A 6,177-nucleotide genomic window follows, 5' to 3' on the forward strand; every position below is an offset into this window, starting at 1 on the left:
GTTAACCTAGACAGCATCTTAAAAAGTAGAGACATCATCTTGCCAACAAAGGTCCGTATAGTAAAAGCTATGTTTTCCCAGTAGTGATGTATGGAAGTGAAAGCTGGACCATAAAGAAGGCTGATCGCTGAAGAATTGATGCTTTTGAATTATGGTGCTGGAGGAGACTCTTGAGAGTCCCATGGACTGCAAGAAGATCAAACCTATCCATTCTGAAGGAAATCAGCCCTGAGTGCTCACTGAAAGGACAGAGCCTGAAGCTGAGACTCCAATACTTTGGCCACCTCATGAGAAGAGAAGACTCCCTGGAAAAGACCCTGATGTTGGGAAAGATTGAGGGCACAAGGAGAAGGGGACGACAGAGGACGAGATGGTTGGACAGTGTTCTCGAAGCTACCACATGAGTTTGAGCAAACTGCGGGAGGCAGTGGAAGACAGAAGTGCCTGGCGTGCTCTGGTCCATGGGGTCACGAAGAGTCGGACACGACTAAACGACTAAACAACAACAACAACAACAACCTAAGGAAAATAGCCTGCTGGATCAGGTCGATGGCCCATCTAACTCAGTATCCTTTTTCTTATAGCGGCCAACCAAATGTCTGTGGGAAACCAGGGAGCAGACATGAGCAGAACAGCACTCTCTCCTGTGGTTTTCAGCATCCCGGGTATTTTGGAAGCTTTGCTGCCTTTGATTGTACAAGTAGAGCAGAACCATCATGGCTAGTAGCCGCTGATAGCCCTCTTTCTCCACGTGTTAGTCCTCGCCTCCATGGTTACTGGACCATTTAAAGGAGAATTAAAACTGCATCATTATGATACATCTTGAGATAATTTTATTGGAATAAGATACAAAGTCATTGGTATATTTGGTAGCTTATTATATTTATGTGGAAAGTGTTTTAGTTGCAATGCACAAATCTTTGAGCTTAGAGGATAGCAGCAAAATGAGATTCCTTGGCCTAACATCTGCTTTAAGAGAAGACTGAGTGAGAAAGTGGGAGGGGTGTTTGAAAGGTGTTCTACACTGCCAAGAGGAATTGGGGGGGCAGTTCTTTGCAAGAGGATTATTAATTATGAAACAAACAACTGGGAATAATACGATTTGGGCTAATAACTTTTGGCATGGTTAGTTGAACACCTGAATTCATCTAGGCATGCATGCAAAGCTACAAATATGGAAAATTTACTTTTTCTCCAATTAGCCATGACACCTAAACTAGAACTCCCATATTCGGATGCAGTCCAGCTTTTGGCTCACAGATCAACTTGGGGGTAAACAGCAGGAGACTTCTCTCTCCACCACACATTGATTGAGAGTTTCTGAGGCACATCTCACTGGGAGCTGTTGGAGAAAGAATGCTAAACTAGAAGGATCTTGCATGGCATTTCTTACATTCATAGCTGGCAAAGCAGTGAAGCCAATGAGGATCAGGAACCATGCATCCCCCCCCCCGATCATTTTGGGATTCCCTTCCATTTTTCATGATTGCAGGTGTTCAGCACATCTCCAATTCAAACAAGAGCATGACAGAATGGAGGCATTTCCCTCCAGCAAGGAATAAAATACCATTGACAACAGGTAATATATATCATAAAGTGAATTGGGGAGAAGAGGATGCTAATGAGATAGTCAGACCCTCCAGGGATCTCCTTTGAATTCACTCCTTGATGTGATCAAATTGAACCTTTCTGTAAAATTATTCCTTTTCAAACCATTTTATAAAATCCTGTACTTGTATGGAATTCTCCCAATGGATCTATATCTGAGTAGTCTTGAACTGAGGAAATGTGCATTCATCATCTCTGGAAAGGAATCGTCATGGCACTGTTTTCCATCCTGCATTTCTTTTCATTCTTTTCATTTTTAAAAACCTGATTTAATAAATATCCATCCTCTTTCAGAAGAGCCTAGGACAGTGCAAATACCACCTTCATTGCCCCCAAGTAATAACTCTGTTAAAAGCAAAGATAAAAATGTTTCAACACAAATAAAAGGATGCAAATTGAATGCAATGTACAGCGCTTAATCTGATGCATGGTTCTTCCCTGGAACCTCTTTTGTAGTTGTTCTCTATTGTAGTTGTTCTCTAAGTGCTAGAACTATTAACCCATAATTAATAAAGTCTTTAAATTTAGCTTGTACCCTTGTATAGGTGTGCTAATAGGTTAAAAGAACAAATTCCCTAAATGTTTGCCTCTTTCAGACTTTCCATGTTAAAGAAAGGTCATGGTCAAAAAGCAAAAACCATATCTGAACACAAAGATAGTGAAGATTACTGCATCTAATTAAAAGAAGGCACAAACATAGATGCTTCAATTAAAATTCAGGATGTATAGGAAGCTGAGGAGGCAAACAACAGTGGACAGTTATAACTTTGAAGTTACTAGTCTATGGTTTATTTAATAAAATGAACAAACAAACAAACAAACAGCAGCTTGTTTTTTGCAATTCCAAGGTGACCCAAAGGAGTGCTTGAACAGATGAAATAGTTCAGGCATTTCGTAGAGGAGGCTATGGCACTTGAATTAAGTAATGATACAAGGCGAGTGCCCACAGTGGCACGGAAGTAGATTGAAATGAGTAACATAAAGGTTATGAGGAAAACCCTATTAGTAGCACTTGTGGGTCTCCAGTGTGGAGCAGAAAGAGTCGGAGGCTTTCAATTGACTTACCACCTGTTCCTCCTATCAAGGAATAACTCCTTATTTAATATTAATCTTTAGGGTGCTTCCAGACAGTCATTATTTTGGGATGGGATTTAATAACATACTGGCAAAAAAGAAAAGAAAAAAAAGATATGGAGCTCTTATGCAACAAACCCAGTTTCTCAAAAGATCAGACTTTTTGCAATAAGGAAAGTCATAGGAAAATGCAGTGGAAAGTGTGGGATAACCCATGCTTTGGTACCACATTGTCGAGCCTCTCTGCAAGCAAATTGGGATACTTAATAAACAGAAAATTTGGAAGAGAGAGGCTTTAGCATTCCTAAATAGGCACTTCCCTTTTTGCCTCCATTCTGTCCTCTTCCAGGCCCAAAAGGACCCGTATGTCAGTGATTGCACATCAATTGGACACATCTAAAATGGCCGCCACCTGTATAGAACTAGTGTCGTGGTGGTAAGCATAGCCTTTTTGTTTTTCTAAGAAGGTGCCTAAGCAAGTTCATTCATCACTCTTGCTCTTTCCTTGGAATCTCTTATCTCTATGTGAAATATACTCGGAGTTGAGTGTTGATTTCATGCTCTTTATTTCAGCTCATGGCAAACAGGAAGAGAGTTTTCCCAAAAACCTCTGGCTATATATACATTATTTACACAATGGGTCCCACGTGATCAGCTGATTCAACTCCCCTCCTGGAGCCAGATTGGGCTGCTGCTGCAGGCCAATCAGGTTGCTGATTCACTTCCTCCTGGAGCCAGATTGGGCGGCTCCTGCAGACCAGTCAGGATGCCACCTTCTAGGATCCTACTTGCCTATTGTTCTAGGATCCAAGCTCAGTACATAACACTATGGATGAAGCGCAAGCTTTGCAAATAAATATTTCTGGCACATTAACCAAACCATGCAATCTTAAGACAGAACAAACTGGGGGTGCTCCCAGACTGCCACTATTTCATGCACTGGATTCTATAAAAGCAAATTCGGGTCACACAATTAATCCAGATTTGGAACTCTTGCACAACCAGCCCCCTTCCAAAACTAATGGGCTTTTTCTCGTAAGGAAAGTGATACACTAGAAAATACACGAGAAAGTATGGGGTAACCATTGCTTGACATGACATTGTATAACCTCTCTGCAAGCTTTACACAGACAAATCACAATGAATACTCAATAAGGAGGTCATCTGGAAGCAACACAATCTACTAGATGGCAATTGTGAATGCATGTTCAAATTGCCACTCACCCATGAAGCTCACCTCATGATCCTGGGCTAGTCACCTTCTCTCAGCCTGACCTACATCACAGGACTGTTATGAGGATAAAATTGTGAAGAGGGAAACCAGGAAAGATGGAATATAAATCTGGGGGGGGGGAGTATTGATTTGGGAGTGTGTCTTAAGGTCTTATATTTAATATTCAACCCCTTATCATTCCATGTCAAGGCAGCTTAATTTTATTTGTGCTGCATTTTCTGGCAATACTTTCTCAATCATCTTTTTCCCATCAGATTTTTCACTTTTATTCAAGTTCATATCCTAACAGGCAACAGTATAGAAAGAAACACATGTCCATATGTCTTGACTTTGGCCTAAGAGTGAAAAACAAATGTGTAAGAGAAGCCGAAGATCTCACAATGCAAACTGAACATTTTACAAAAATGGTGTGATAATTAAGTACTATTCAATACCTAAAATTACTTTGTTTCAGTGCCAGGTAACTTTTTCTTATTAGACTGAAGCATTAATTGGTCATTTCAGCACCTGCTGATAATGGATGCTACAGACATTGTTCACATGTTAATAAGAGCAGATTACACATTAAAAGAGAACTGTTGAAAAATGATCCACAGGTGGTACTTGACTCCAAATGAACTAGCTAAAATGTTTAGATCTAAAAGTGACCTATGCTGGAAAAGTAAAGAAACAATTGGCACATTTTATCATTCATGGTGGTCTTGCAGAATAATTAAAGGATTATGGGAGATGGTTCATAACGAACTTAAGAAAATGTTTAAGAGAACGTTTCCTAAAAACCCAGAAGCTTTCCTTCTGGGAATAATAACAATGGAAATCCCAAAAAATCACTCTGCATTAGGGATGGATGTGACTACAGCAGCCCAAACTCTGGTAGCACAAAAGTGGAGAACAGACGCAGTACCATTACAAGAAGAATGGCATCTTAAAATATTAGATTATGTAGAACTTACTAGCATGACAAACAGATTAAGAAATAAAGACGATAAACTAAAAGAAGACTGGACATTATATATAGGTTATATGGAAAAATACTATAACAAAAAGCAAGTAACAGACTGAAAAAATAATTAGTAGTAGACATGACAAAGTGGGATAGTGTATGGTATGGAAAACAATTTAGTAGAGTAAGAAAACACAGTTTGAAAAGATATCAGATGGGGAGCCAGGGAAAGAGTGGAAGGGGAGTTAAAGTCAAGATATATAAGAGTATACTGCATAACTGACTTTCATACATGAGGGTTCTATTCTCATGAGGATACTGCCTTTGATGCCTGCTATTTAATTTACACTTGTTCTCAATGTATTTATTTATTTTATCTATTTATTAGATTTATATAGCACCATTCATCATAAGATCTCAGGGCGGTACACAGAAACATGCAGAAACATGAAATAAACTAAACTCCAACTCCCATCAGCCCCAATAACATGGATAATGTTCAAGGATGATGGGAGTTGCTGTCCAATGATGTTTGGAGGACACCATATTGGCTACCACTGCTGTAGCATGTAAACACCCTGAATTTTTGGAAGCTGCAGTAATGGAAAATGTGTTGTTGCGGCGTGTCCTGCTTATGGGCTTCTCATAAGCTAGGGTTGCCATATTTGAAAAAAGGGGGAATCTGAACACAAAAGTTGAGCTTTTTTTGCCAAATCTTTAAAAAAGAGCTTTTGAGCTCTTTTTAAAAATGGAATGTGCCCAAATCCACACTGCCAACATGGGTTGCCATATGTCTGGATTTTCCCAGACATTTCAGCGATTTCTACCCATACACTGTTTCTGATGGCCAAATTCTGGCTATGTCTGGGAAGTTTCGGACGTATGGGAACCCTACATAAGCATCTCATTGGCCACCAAAAGAACAGGATGCTGGACTAGATGGGCCACTGGTCAGTCTAGCAGGCCTATTCTTACATTCTTAAGAAAACAGTTGATGCTGAAATGCTTGGGTTTCCAACATAACATAATAGGATGATAAAAACATGGAATTTGGTGTCACCCTATTACAAATGTTCTACTTGTGCAAATGTGCAGCTTTCCAGATGGAATGATCACGCTCTGTCCCTGTGCACTGCTTGGCAGGAGGTGTGTGAGTGCTCTTCCCAACCCTCCAAGCCAATTTTGTGGGGCACTGGGAGGGAAGAGGGAGGATGCCCTGTTGTACAAGCAGAAGTGCTTGTAGGGCTCCCTAGGTGAATCCAGCCCTATGTGTTCTGTGTATGGTTTTAAAAAAATCATTTTAATACAATTTTAGTGG

The sequence above is a fragment of the Podarcis raffonei genome, chromosome 1, assembly GCF_027172205.1.
Source record: "Podarcis raffonei isolate rPodRaf1 chromosome 1, rPodRaf1.pri, whole genome shotgun sequence".
In the NCBI taxonomy this organism is placed as follows: Eukaryota; Metazoa; Chordata; class Lepidosauria; order Squamata; family Lacertidae; genus Podarcis; species Podarcis raffonei.